The sequence below is a fragment of the Nerophis lumbriciformis genome, linkage group LG25 (assembly GCF_033978685.3).
Source record: "Nerophis lumbriciformis linkage group LG25, RoL_Nlum_v2.1, whole genome shotgun sequence".
NCBI classification, from domain to species: Eukaryota; Metazoa; Chordata; class Actinopteri; order Syngnathiformes; family Syngnathidae; genus Nerophis; species Nerophis lumbriciformis.
Window position 1 is genome coordinate 40425165 of NC_084572.2, and position 15294 is coordinate 40440458.

Here is a 15294-nt window from a genome sequence, read left to right on the forward strand (position 1 = left end):
TCAACATCAAAAACGCTTCTGTTCATTGCAGCAATATAAAGAAAGAGTCTTTATTGCGGTTTAAGATCAGTAAATTCAATGCTTCTTATATTGTATGACCCTCTCTTCATATGAATTAGTGGTGTGGAACTAAAGCTGTGCATATCGCCACCAGCTGCAGTGCGCCTCTATTATTTTCTCTCATGCTTCCACTTGGGGACTTGATTTTTTTCATGCTTCCCTCCCAGAATTGAAATACTATTAAAAAGCTGATGAGATCATACTTGCCAACCTTGAGACCTCCGATTTCGGGAGGTGGGGGGCGTGGTTAAGATATATATATATATATATATATGTATATATATATATATATATATATATATATATATATATATATATATAAGAAATACTTGACTTTCAGTGAATTCTAGCTATATATATATATTTTTTATTACATATATATATATATATATATATATATATATATATATATAAAAATACTTGAATTTCAGTGTTCATTTATTTACACATATACACACACTTAACACTCATCTACTCATTGTTGAGTTAAGGGTTGAATTGGCCATCCTTGTTCTATTCTCTGTCACTATTTCAGAACACACGCATTATACAAATATACATTATAAAATCAATAAGAAAACGGGAGCTCTAATTTGGGAGTCTGAATTAAGATCAGAAGTTCCTATATAAACATTGCGCACTCGCGTCGCCTTTTTGTATTGATTACTGCAGCTGTGCACTGGATTCATTCACAAATACAAACTACAACTCACACACACTTTAGAGTTAGGCTCCACCATCAGAATGTGTACTTAAACTTATAAAGATCACATGGATATTATTCAGTGAGTTGATTCACCAAAACTAACCTGTTATACAGGAGGAAAAAGCACACAGGACGTTTCAATTGTTCACAGACTGGTCGCGCTCATCAGAATGACAAGACACTTCCGGTCTGCAGGTGATAGCATTCAATTGGGAAGACACGCCCTACTGCCCCCTACTGACCAATGTGAATACTGATAAATGTGTAATGACAGCTCCAAAAACGAATTCAAACCACAAAATAAAATAAATAAATCAACACAAAAATGTGACACATTATGGGTGGGTCACATATGCATGTACAGTAGATGGCAGTATTGTCCTGTTTAAAAGTGTCACAACATTGCTGTTTACGGCAATGTTGTGAACAGGCTGTCAACACGTCACTCAGGTCCGCATGGAGCTGGAGGGGGCGTGGCCTCCAGCTCCGCCTGAATTTCGGGAGATTTTCGGGAGAAAATTTGTCCCGGGAGGTTTTCGGGAGAGGGGCTGAATTTCGGGAGTCTCCCGGAAAATCCGGGAGGGTTGGCAAGTATGGATGAGATGTATTTAGTTATCTGCATGAGTCTAACAGAGTTCCATGTGGACGTGAGTGAACCTCATTAAAGGCTTTATTTTATGATTTTGTTTTCTACTGGGATGGTTCTATGGTCAAAATGTTGCAGAGATTGTTTTACAGACCCGCTTTCTGACCGTGTCCTCAGGATGTGCCGTTTTGTGGCCGAACTTATTTACTATCTATTACACAAGACAAGAAGCAAGGAATCAAGCAGACAGAGTTGAATTTTGCTCATGAGGAGAAACGTATTGGGCTGTACACTCAGTGAAGGGAGGGGTAATGCAAGCAGCCCCAGTAGACACAATACGTGATTATTCAGAATGGAAATGGGCTGACACTCGTGATTTCGCCCTTTCTCTGTTTTGTCTGCGTTGAGGTACTCGATGTCCGTCCTTGGCTGTCAGCAGGCAAACAAACTGCTGCCGCGAAGATAACTCGCAATGGAAGATTACAAGTTGTGCCTTTTGCACAGATAGAAAAGTACAACTTCAGCACAATTGATAATAACTATAGCAACGGCCTTTAAGCATAAGAGTTGTGTGATAACTTACACATAATTATTCTAACAGTTGCTCCACATTAATCGCGTATTCTCCCTGACATCTTTGTTATGGATTTTAACACTTCCATAGAGCATACTTGCCAACCTTGAGACCTCCGATTTCGGGAGGTGGGGGGGTTGGGGGGCGTGGTTAAGAGGGGAGGAGTATATTTACAGCTAGAATTCACCAAGTCAAGTATTTCATATATATATATATATATATATAGATAAGAAATACTTGACTTTCAGTGAATTCTATTTATATATATATATATATATATATATATATATATATATATATATATATATATATATATATATATATATATATAAATAAGAGAAATACTTGAAATTCAGTGTTCATTTATGTTGGAATAATTGTTTGTAAGTTATCACAAAAGAAACGTTGTGTTGCATTGTGTTCCTGATAAGAAGATGAATGCTGTCTTTCGAGGCCTAACAAGAGGAAGAATGCTCGTGAAACGCCACTGTGATTTCAACACGGACAGATGGCAGGATCTGCTCAACTTCCAGAGGAACTCTCTTTGAAGTGTTAAACGAACTCTCTCTGAAGTATTTCACAAACTCTCTTCCAACTATTTGGTAACCGAGGTCAACGCTATTTACGACCCGCTGCCCTCTTGAAGTCGCTGTGGTCAGGAGACGGGAGGGGTTATCCATTGTCCTCCAACACCTGCCCCCAGCTGGATCCAGGAAGAGCCCAAGCCCGAGAAATCCTCTTCTTGGTCTTCAAAGCGACCGAAAACAATGACTGTTTTACATACTTCCCATTCCTGCTGTGACATGTGTTGGTGCGTGAACATTGAACATCTGAATAAAAGAGGAGACGAAAACCTTCTTGGTCAGAGCGTGGTGCAGGACTGTACAGAGAGTGCAGTGGCCATGTCTCTCCTCAATATTAACCTGCTAACTATTTTAGTCAGTTTTGCAGCTGAATGCGTCATACTCATAACAACTTGGTACTTGATACATGCTAACCTTTGTACCCGATTTTGCAGCCAAACACCTCATAGTCATATGACTTGGTACTTGACACATGCTAACTGTTAGCATGCTAACATTAGCATCCTAGCATGCCCACCCTTTCAGCAACTTTTATAGCCGAACATCTCAGAGTCATGTAACTTGGTATAGCTACTTAACTCTTAGCATGCTAATGTTTGCATGCTAACTTTGTTAGCTAAATGTACGTGCGTACGCCTCAAAATGACTTGGTACTTGACACATGCTAACTGTTAGCATACTAACATTAGCATCCTAGCATGCCCACTCTTTCAGCAACTTTTATAGCTGAACATCTCAGAGTCATATAACTTGGTATAGCTACTTAACTCTTAGCATGCTAATGTTTGCATGCTAACTTTGTTAGCTAATTGTACGTGCGTACGCCTCAAAACGACTTGGTACTTGTCGCATTCCCACTGTTAGCATTCAAGTTCGGCTTGCGCATTTCAACATTTACACGCGCCTTCTCCCAAAATTGCACGATCGAGTTTTTCTGTGTCGCGTTCCAATCCGGGAAGTTTTAATTTGGCACACACCTGCTTGACATAATGTGGTACTTAAGTAGAATCCATTACAGGCAAGCTGGGACCTGAGCCCGGCTGATTGAGGTTGACCAGACCAGTCCACCCCAGATTGATCCTAGTCCAATCAGACAACCATTCACACCTTTGGGAAATTGAGCGCGGTCAATTGACCTTAAGATCCAAGCCTTTATGCCACGTTTAGTCGGCAAGGTGTGCACATTTCCCTTGCCTGCCGTACATCATTAAAATGTTACGCTTCAAATGTCTTCTTCACCGGGAGAAAGTGTTGTTTTGATTTATTTATCATGCTCAAGTGATCTCCATGGGGGGATTGTAGCGTCACTCCGGGGACTGCTTCTGCTTCTGCTTCTGCTTCTGCTTCTGCTTCTGCTTCTGCTGGGAAGTTTTTGGTTGTGGGTTCGGTGCCTTGATCACCTGGAACATAAGAAACAGTTGGTTTGTTTTTGTTTATTCGAAGGACAATGTGCAGTTACATCAAGATTTAGCAACATGCTCATTTCCAATCTGTAGTGCTTTTATGGCGCATTTAACATCCACAATTAAAATGACACAGGATTAAAAATACACAACATTAACAATTACATAATGATAAACAATTTAAAACACAACACAGTACATAGAGGGTATGTGAATGACATAATATACATTATTTTAGCAGCTTCATTTAAAGCATTTAAAGCATACAGCCATCAGATGGTAGCCACAAGGGTACCATCAAATAGTCATATACCACATTTGGTACTGCATACCTAACAAGATGGTGATGTTCCAAGCTTAGACTGGTGCTCTGGTGGCCTTCAGACTGCTCCCTCTAGGGCAGGGATGCCCATTACGTCCATGGCGAGCTAGCTGTCGATGGTGGAGGGTGTGTCAGTCTATGGTGGAGGGTGTGTCAGTCGATGGTGGAGGGTGTGTCAGTCCATGGCGGAGGGTGTGTCAGTCCATGGCGGAGGGTGTGTCAGTCCATGGCGGAGGGTGTGTCAGTCCATGGCGGAGGGTGTGTCAGTCCATGGCGGAGGGTGTGTCAGTCCATGGCGGAGGGTGAGTCAGTCGATGGCGGAGGGTGTGTCAGTCCATGGCGGAGGGTGAGTCAGTCGACGGCGGAGGGTGTGTCAGTTGATGGCGGAGGGTGTGTCAGTCCATGGCGGAGGGTGAGTCAGTCCATGGCGGAGGGTGTGTCAGTCCATGGCGGAGGGTGTGTCAGTCCATGGCGGAGGGTGAGTCAGTCCATAGCGGAGGGTGTGTCAGTCCATGGTGGAGGGTGTGTCAGTCCATGGTGGAGGGTGTGTCAGTCCATGGCGGAGGGTGTGTCAGTCCATGGCGGAGGGTGAGTCAGTCAATGGCGGAGGGTGTGTCAGTCCATGGCGGAGGGTGTGTCAGTCCATGGCGGAGGGTGTGTCAGTCCATGGCGGTGGGTGAGTCAGTCGATGGTGGAGTGTGTGTCAGTCGATGGTGGAGGGTGTGTCTGTCGATGGCGGAGGGTGAGTCAGTCCATGGCGGAGGGTGTGTCAGTCTATTGCGGAGGGTGTGTCAGTCGCTGGCGGAGGGTGTGTCAGTCCATGGCGGAGGGTGTGTCAGTCCATGGCGGAGGGTGTGTCAGTCCATGGCGAAGGGTGTGTCAGTCCATGGCGGAGGGTGTGTCAGTCCATAGCGGAGGGTGAGTCGGTCGATGGTGGAGGGTGTGTCAGTCAATGGCGGAGGGTGTGTCAGTCCATGGCGGAGGGTGTGTCAGTCCACGGCGGAGGGTGTGTCAGTCCATAGCGGAGGGTGAGTCAGTCGATGGTAGAGGGTGTGTCAGTCGATGGTAGAGGGTGTGTCAGTCCATGGCGGAGGGTGTGTCAGTCCATGGCGGAGGGTGTGTCAGTCCATGGCGGAGGGTGAGTCAGTCCATGGCGGAGGGTGTGTCAGTCGATTGCGGAGGGTGTGTCAGTCCATGGCGGAGGGTGTGTCAGTCCATGGCGGAGGGTGGGTGAGTCAGTCCATGACGGAGGGTGAGTCAGTCCATGGCGGAGGGTGTGTCAGTCCATGGCGGAGGGTGTGTCAGTCCATGGCGGAGGGTGTGTCAGTCCATGGCGGAGGGTGAGTCAGTCGATGGCGGAGGGTGTGTCAGTCCATGGTGGAGGGTGAGTCAGTCCATGGCGGAGGGTGTGTCAGTCCATGGCCGAGGGTGAGTCAGTCGATGGCGGAGGGTGTGTCAGTCCATGGTGGAGGGTGTGTCAGTCCATGGCGGAGGCTGTCAGTCCATGGCGGAGGGTGTGTCAGTCCATGGCGGAGGGTGTGTCGGTCCATAGCGGAGGGTGAGTCGGTCGATGGTGGAGGGTGTGTCAGTCAATGGCGGAGGGTGTGTCAGTCCATGGCGGAGGGTGTGTCAGTCCACGGCGGAGGGTGTGTCAGTCCATAGCGGAGGGTGAGTCAGTCAATGGTAGAGGGTGTGTCAGTCGATGGTAGAGGGTGTGTCAGTCCATGGCGGAGGGTGTGTCAGTCCATGGTGGAGGGTGTGTCAGTTCATGGTGGAGGGTCTGTCAGTCGATGGTGGAGGGTGTGTCAGTTCATGGTGGAGGGTGTGTCAGTTCATGGTGGAGGGTGTGTCAGCCCACGGCGGAGGGTGTGTCAGTCCATAGCGGAGGGTGAGTCGGTCGATGGTGGAGGGTGTGTCAGTCAATGGCGGAGGGTGTGTCAGTCCATGGTGGAGGGTGTGTCAGTCCACGGCGGAGGGTGTGTCAGTCCACGGCGGAGGGTGAGTCAGTCGATGGTAGAGGGTGTGTCAGTCGATGATAGAGGGTGTGTCAGTCCATGGCGGAAGGTGAGTCAGTCGATGGTAGAGGGTGTGTCAGTCGATGATAGAGGGTGTGTCAGTCCATGGCGGAAGGTGAGTCAGTCGATTGGGGAGGGTGTGTCAGTCCATGGCGGAGGGTGAGTCAGTCCATGGCGGAGGGTGAGTCAGTCCATGACGGAGGGTGAGTCGGTCGATGGTGGAGGGTGTGTCAGTCCATGGCGGAGGGTGAGTCAGTCCATGGCGGAGGGTGAGTCAGTCCATGACGGAGGGTGAGTCGGTCGATGGTGGAGGGTGTGTCAGTCCATGGCGGAGGGTGTGTCAGTCCATGGCGGAGAGTGTGTCAGTCCATGGCGGAGGGTGAGTCAGTCCATGGCTGAGGGTGAGTCAGTCCATTGCGGAGGGTGTGTCAGTCAATGGCGTAGGGTGTGTCAGTCCACGGCGGAGGGTGTGTCAGTCCATGGCGGAGGGCGTGTCAGTCCACGGTGGAGGGCGTGTCAGTCCACGGCGGAGGGTGTGTCAGTCCATTGTCAGCCAGGCATTAAAATCATCAATCAATCAATGTTTACTTATATAGCCCTAAATCACAAGTGTCTCAAAGGGCTGCACAAGCCACAACGACATCTTGGGCTCAGATCCCACACACAAAAATAGACCTAAAAATTAGTGATCATAAAGACGTGACTTTGGTCACTTGATTGGCATCAACAACACCCGAGGGTCTTGTGAGATGACGCTGGCTGCTGCCAGATACATTATTAAGAAAAAACGACCGACAGGAAGGCGAGAAACACTTTTTTATTTCAACAGACTCTCGCGACGTACCTGCCGTCAAAACTCTAAAGACAGTTCCTGTTTTCACAATAAAAGCGCTGCTTCATCCTGCCTGCGCTAACAAAATAAGAGTCTCAGAAAGCTAGCAAGCTAGGGAGTTAGTATTTCTTGTAAAGTGCATAAAAAGGAGTATGGAAGCTGGACAAACTTTCATGTGGTATTTATTAGACAGAAAGGAGGACTTTTCTTGTCAAATGTGGAGGTTATCATCACTACTGTCTGATTCCAATCAATGCAAGTCATCAACTTATAAAGAAACATGCTTGTATTATCATTAACTTGTCTCTTTCATCAATAAATGAATATATATATATATACAGGTAAAAGCCAGTAAATTAGAATATTTTGAAAAACTTGATTTATTTCAGTAATTGCATTCAAAAGGTGTAACTTGTACATTATATTTATTCATTGCACACAGACTGATGCATTCAAATGTTTATTTCATTTAATTTTGATGATTTGAAGTGGCAACAAATGAAAATCCAAAATTCCGTGTGTCCCAAAATTAGAATATTGTGTAAGGGTTAAATTTTGAAGACACCTGGTGCTACAAACTAATCAGCTGATTAACTCAAAACACCTGCAAAGGGCTTTAAATGGTCTCTCAGTCCAGTTCTGAAGCCTACACAAACATGGGGAAGACTTCAGATTTGACAGCTGTCCAAAAGGCAACCATCGACACATTGCACAAGGAGGGAAAGACACAAAAGGTTATTGCTGAAGAGGCTGGCTGTTCTCAGAGCTCTGTGTCCAAACACATTAATGGAGAGGCAAAGGGAAGGAAAAACTGTGGTCACAAAATTAGAATATTACTTAAGGCTAATACAAAAAAGGGATTTTTAGAAATGTTGGCCAACTGAAAAGTATGAAAATGAAAAATATGAGCATGTACAATACTCAATACTTGGTTGGAGCTCCTTTTGCCTCAATTACTGCGTTAATGCGGCGTGGCATGGAGTCCATGAGTTTCTGGCACTGCTCAGGTGTTATGAGAGCCCAGGTTGCTCTGATAGTGGCCTTCGACTCTTCTGCGTTTTTGGGTCTGGCATTCTGCATCTTCCTTTTCACAATACCCCACAGATTTTCTATGGGGCTAAGGTCAGGGGAGTTGGCGGGCCAATTTAGAACAGAAATACCATGGTCCTGTAAACCAGGCACGGGTAGATTTTGCGCTGTGTGCAGGCGCCAAGTCCTGTTGGAACTTGAAATCTCCATCTCCATAGAGCAGGTCAGCAGCAGGAAGCATGAAGTGCTCTAAAACTTGCTGGTAGACGGCTGCGTTGACCCTGGATCTCAGGAAACAGAGTGGACCGACACCAGCAGATGACATGGCACCCCAAACCATCACTGATGGTGGAAACTTTACACTAGACTTCAGGCAACGTGGATCCTGTGCCTCTCCTGTCTTCCTCCAGACTCTGGGACCTCGATTTCCAAAGGAAATGCAAAATTTGCTTTCGTCAGAAAACATGACTTTGGACCACTCAGCAGCAGTCCAGCTCTTTTTTTCCTTAGCCCAGGTGAGACGCTTTGCGCGCTGTTTCTTGGTCAACAGTGGCTTGACACGAGGTATGCGGCGGTTGAAACCCATGTCTTTCAAGCGTCTCTTGGTGGTGGATCTTGAAGCACTGACTCCAGCAGCTGTCCACTCCTTCTGAATCTCCCCCACATTTTTGAATGGGTTTTTTTTCACAATCTTGACCAGGGCGCGGTGATCCCTATCGCTTGTACACTTTTTCTGACCACAGTTTTTCCTTCCCTTTGCCTCTCCATTAATGTGTTTGGACACAGAGCTCTTAGAACAGCCAGCCTCTTCAGCAATAACCTTTTGTGTCTTTCCCTCCTTGTGCAATGTGTCGATGGTTGCCTTTTGGACAGCTGTCAAATCTGAAGTCTTCCCCATGTTTGTGTAGGCTTCAGAACTGGACTGAGAGACCATTTAAAGCCCTTTGCAGGTGTTTTGAGTTAATCAGCTGATTAGTTTGTGGCACCAGGTGTCTTCAAAATTTAACCCTTACACAATATTCTAATTTTGTGACACACGGAATTTTGGATTTTCATTTGTTGCCACTTCAAATCATCAAAATTAAATGAAATAAACATTTGAATGCATCAGTCTGTGTGCAATGAATAAATATAATGTACAAGTTACACCTTTTGAATGCAATTACTGAAATAAATCAAGTTTTTCAAAATATTCTAATTTACTGGCTTTTACCTGTATATGAATGATCCCTTCCACTTGGTACATTGAAAAGTAGCTCACCTGCAGACAAAGTGTGGCCACCTGCCCTAGGGTATCATGTGATGGTTAACTAGTACTGTTCATGTGAGCAGGACTGCTGGTCTACAAGCTGTGATAAGGTAACTTTCCATATTTTTGGACTAGTTTCCAAAGTCTTGACATATGTCTGACAACATTTCATCGCACTTCGAGCTTCCTTTTGTCTTCCGCTGCGTGGTTGCTGATGGAAAGGTTTGACTTTATTACGAAGGCTGTTATAGTCAGTCAACATGCGGATTTTAATTTCCCCTTCCTGGGTACCGTATTTTCCGCACTATAAGGCGCACCGGATTATTAGCCGCACCTTCAATGAATTACATATTTCATAACTTTGTCCACCAATAAGCCGCCCCGGACTATAAGCCGCGCCTACGCTGCGCTACAGGGAATGTCAAAAAAACAGTCAGATAGTTCAGTCAAACTTTAATAATATATTGAAAACCAGCGTTCTAACAACTCTGTCCCAAAATGTACGCAAATGTGCAATCACAAACATAGTAAAATTCAAAATGGTGTAGAGCAATAGCAACATAATGTTGCTCGAACGTTAATGTCACAACACACAAAATAAACATAGCGCTCACTTTTTGAAGTTATTCTTCATTCGTAAATCCTTCGAATTCTTCGTCTTCGGTGTCCGAATTGAAAAGTTGCGCAAGCGTGGGATCCAAAATGGCCGGTTCCGTCTCGTCGAAGTCATCGGAGTCAGTGTCGCTGTTGTGGTCCAGTAGTTCTGTGAATCCTGCCTTCCGGAAAGCTCGGACCACAGTTGTGACCGAAATATCTGCCCAGGCATTTACGATCCACTGGCAAATGTTGGCGTATGTCGTCCGGCGCTGTCTGCCTGTCTTAGTGAAGGTGTGTTCGCCTTCGGTCATCCATTGTTCCCACGCCGTTCGCAGTCGTGATTTGAATGCCCTGTTGACACCAATATCCAGCGGTTGGAGTTCTTTGGTTAATCCACCCGGAATTACGGCGAGTGTTGTATTTGTGTGCTTCACTTGTTTTTTGACACCATCTGTGATGTGGGCGCGCATAGAGTCGTATATCAACATGGACGGAGCTGTGTGAAAAAAGCCACCCGGCCTCTTCGCGTAAACTTCCCTTAACCACTCGCTCATCTTTTCTTCATCCATCCATCCCTTCGAGTTAGCTTTTATGATGACGCCGGCTGGAAAGGTCTCTTTTGGCAAGGTCTTCCTTTTGAATATCACCATGGGTGGAAGTTTCTGGCCATTAGCATGGCAAGCTAGAACCACAGTGAAGGATGACTTCTCATTCCCTGTGGTGCGAATATTCACCGTACGTGCTCCCGTTCCACAGTGCAGTTCACAGGAATATCAGTTGCTGTGAAATACGGTAGTAATCCGTGTGCGGATGGAGAGATTGCGTCTTTTTATGAACCGGATCGCTTAGTAGGAGCCATTTTGTGGTCTTTACAGATGTAAACAGGAAATGAAACGTACGGTGATATCCGCGCGTTTTTTCTTCTTCTTCCGGGGGCGGGTGGTTGCTTACAGTAGAAGAAGAAGCGCTTCCTGTTCTATGGGGGCGGGTGCTTACCTTGGCGGTTGCTTGCGTAGAAGAAGAAGCGCTTCCTGTTCTATGGGGGCGGGTGCTTTCCTTGGCGGTTGCTTGCGTAGAAGAAGAAGCGCTTCCTGTTCTACCGGGAAAAAAGATGGCGGCTGTTTACCGAAGTTGCGAGATCGAAACTTTATGAAAATGAATCGTAATAAAGCGCACCGGGTTATAAGGCGCACTGTCAGCTTTTGAGAAAATTTGTGGTTTTTAGGTGCGCCTTATAGTGCGGAAAATACGGTAACTTCTTATATTCTCCTGCAGAAATATCGTCTCTGGTGTGCTCTGTGGGCGTATACCCCTTGCCGTGCATCTCTGGGTGTCTACCTTGTGGTGGTCCATCCCTTACACACACTCTCTCTCTCATTTCACGCTTGCACACACACACACACACACACACACACAGCAGCTATTTTCCCAGGTTCCCCTAAACCTGCTCGGCACTGAGAAAGTGGGTGTGTGACACGCACGGTCCACACTGGACTGATGAGGATTTTAAGTGGGTACGTCACAAATAAGGGAGGGACGGAGACGAGGAGAGCAAGGCATGAAGAGAGAAAAAGAGGAGAGGGGGTGAGACGGGAATGAAGCTGGTGGTCATGGTGCTCGGTGCATGTGTGAAGATGGAGTACTGGCACAGATGAAGACTGCCGCTGGGTACGTATTTCTGCGTGAGTGGTGTCATTGTGGTAGTCCGACTGGGATTCCTTACATAAGCGCAGTGTTCCATGACTGAGTGGAGGGTACGGGGAAACCGGAGCATGTCGCTGGCGTGTTTTTTTTTTTTTTACACCGCATGTTGCCTTCCAAGTAAGTTGAAGAGAGGGCAGACGTTTGCCTTCGCTACCAAGTTGTGTCTCTGTTGCCATCTTCACGCGCCGTGTGACGCGACACAAAGTATGTCACTCATCCATCGGTCATGAACGTGTCACAGTCTGCCAGTCCAGATGTTGTCGTCCGGATGTGGCTACGCGGGGGTAATGGAACGGCTCAAACACACCAGCGCTTCAATAAGTTGCTTGACTGAAATGATTGATTTTTCAAGTCATTTTTTTCTTCCCTCCCGAAGGGATAAATGACAGAAAGAATTGTCCTCACATGGATACAGTAGATATATATATACAGTGGGGCAAAAAAGTATTTAGTCAGCCACCAATTGTGCAAGTTCTCCCACTTAAAATGATGACAGAGGTCTGTAATTTTCATCATAGGTACACTTCAACTGTGAGAGACAGAATGTGAAAAAAAATCCAGGAATTCACATTGTAGGATTTTTTAATAATTTATTTGTAAATTATGGTGGAAAATAAGTATTTGGTCAATAACAAAAATTCAACTCAATACTTTGTAATATAACCTTTGTTGGTAATAACAGAGGTCAAACGATTACTAGAGGTCTTTACCAGGTTTGCACACACAGTAGCTGGTATTTTGGCCCATTCCTCCATGCAGATCTTCTCGAGAGCAGTGATGTTTTGGGGCTGTCGCCGAGCAACACGGACTTTCAACTCCCTCCACAGATTTTCTATGGGATTGAGGTCTGGAGACTGGCTAGGCCATTCCAGGACTTTCAAATGCTTCTTACGGAGCCACTCCTTCGTTGCCCGGGCGATGTGTTTGGGATCATTGTCATGCTGGAAGCTTTCATCTTCAAAGCGCTCACTGATGGAAGGAGGTTTTGGCTCAAAATCTCACGATACATGGCCCCATTCATTCTTTCCTTAACACGGATCAGTCGGCCTGTCCCCTTAGCAGAAAAACAGCCGCAAAGCATGATGTTTCCACCCCCATGCTTCACAGTAGGTATGGTGTTCTTGGGATGCAACTCAGTATTCTTCTTCCTCCAAACACGACGGATTGAGTTTATACCAAAAAGTTCTATTTTGGTTTCATCTGACCACATGCCATTCTCCCAATCCTCTGCTGTATCATCCATGTGCTCTCTGGCAAACTTTAGACGGGCCTGGACATGCACTGGCTTAAGCAGGGGGACACGTCTGGCACTGCAGGATTTGATTCCCTGTCGGCGTAGTGTGTTACTGATGGTAACCTTTGTTACTTTGGTCCCAGCTCTCTGCAGGTCATTCACCAGGTCCCCCCGTGTGGTTCTGGGATTTTTACTCACCGTTCTCATGATCATTTTTACCCCACGGGATGAGATCTTGCGTGGAGCCCCAGATCGAGGGAGATTATCAGTGGTCTTGTATGTCTTCCATTTTCTGATAATTGCTCCCACAGTTGATTTTTTCACACCAAGCTGCTTGCCTATTGTAGATTCACTCTTAACAGTCTGGTGCAGGTCTACAATTCTTTTCCTGGTGTCCTTCGACAGCTCTTTGGTCTTGGCCATAGTGGAGTTTGGAGTCTGACTGTTTGAGGCTGTGGACAGGTGTCTTTTATACAGATAACCAGTTCAAACAGGTGCCATTAATACAGGTAACAAGTGGAGGACAGAAGAGCTTCTTAAAGAAGAAGTTACAGGTCTGTGAGAGCCAGAGATCTTCCTTGTTTGAAGTGACCAAATACTTATTTTCCACCATAATTTACAAATAAATTCTTTAAAATTCCTACAATGTGAATTCCTGGATTTTTTTTCCACATTCTGTCTCTCACAGTTGAAGTGTACCTATGATGAAAATTACAGACCTCTGTCATCATTTTAAGTGGGAGAACTTGCACAATCGGTGGCTGACTAAATACTTTTTTGCCCCACTGTATATATATATTTATACATATCATATTTTCCGGACTATAGGGTGCACCGGTATACTAACCGCACCCACTGAATTTTAGAAGAAAAAAATATTTTTCCATATATTATCAATCAATCAATCAATGTTTACTTATATAGCCCTAAATCACGAGTGTCTCAAAGGGCTGCACAAGCCACAACGACATCCTCGGCTCAGATCCCACATCAGGGCAAGGAAAAACTCAACCCAATGGGACAATGAGAAACCTAGAGACCGCATATGTGGGGTCTATTTAAAGGCTAGAGTATACAAATGAGTTTTAAGATGGGACTTAAATGCTTCTACTGAGGTAGCATCTCTAATTGTTACCGGGAGGGCATTCCATAGTACTGGAGCCCCAATAGAACACACTCTATAGCCCGCAGACTTTTTTTGGGCTCTGGGAATCACTAATTTGAACACAGATTTCTTGCCGGGACATATGGTACAATACAATCAGCAAGATAGGATGGAGCTAGACTAGGGATGTCCCGATCCAGGTTTTTGCACTTCCGATCCGATACCGATATTGTTTTTGCATTTCCGATCCGATACCGATACTGGCCTATCCGAGCATGTATTAAAGTTTAAAGTAATTTAGCCTACTTAGTTGTCAGAATCATGTTGAAAAGGGTTTTAGTACTCTTGATAACAACTAGCCAGCTGAATTAGGGGAGTTTGAATAATACACAATGGTTGGTAACAAGAAACTGACCTGTTTATTCAAGGATAAACACAAAATAGACAAAATTATACATGACAAACAGAAATGGCATCATTGAACTAGGGCTGGGCGATATGGCCTTTTTTTAATATTGCGATATTTTAAGGCCATATTGCGATACACGATATTTATCTCGATATTTTGCCTCAGCCTTGAATGAACACCTGATGCATATAATCACAGCAGTATGATGATTCTATGTGTTTTGATTGATTGATTGAGACTTTTATTAGTAGGTTGCACAGTGAAGTACATATTCCGTACAATTGACCACTAAATAGTAACACCCCAATAAGTTTTTACACTTGTTTAAGTCGGGGTCCACTTAAATTGATTCATGATACAGATATATACTATCAGATATATACTATCATCATAATACAGTCATCACACAAGATAATCACATTGAATTATTTACATTATTTATAATCCAGGGTGTGGGGGGTAAGTGTCAAAAAGACAGCCAAAAGAGTTTGATATGAGAATAAATCTAAAGTTAAAATATAGGGTAGAAATGCACCCATTTGCAGGAAATGTAGTCTTGATTTTCAACATTTTCTTTCAAGGCTTGCATGTCTACATTAAAACATTCTTCTTCATACTGCATTAATATATGCTACTTTTAAACTTTCATGCAGAGAAGGAAATCACAACTAAAAAAATCACTAATTTTTTCATACGGTGTTGATGTGGAAATGTTTGCCTCTGCATTTTGATGGTGTGGACGTGTGACACCGAACGGAGATAAGCGTCTCGACAGACGTCACAATATTTGAACAATGATGACGAAAACTGTTTTCTCTGTCGTGTCCGTGTGTCGAAAATTGTTATGCGCTTATTTTTTTATTTGATTTTGTGCGTGGCATAGAT

General features: G+C 45.0%; 1 protein-coding gene across 3 annotated transcripts in view; it reads left to right on the plus strand.

Moving 5' to 3' along the window:
- doc2g (double C2-like domains, gamma) overlaps positions 1-15294 on the plus strand; it is a 327390-nt gene that overhangs the window by 146961 nt on the left and 165135 nt on the right. For 2 of the 3 annotated variants that reach the window (XM_061984407.2, XM_061984409.2), the window contains exon 1: positions 11421-11625. The exons of the other annotated variant lie outside the window; for it this stretch is intronic. The gene's annotated coding sequence lies outside the window, so the exon portion shown is untranslated. Of the gene's footprint in view, positions 1-11420; positions 11626-15294 lie in introns of those variants that run through there. 3 annotated transcript variants of the gene reach the window in all.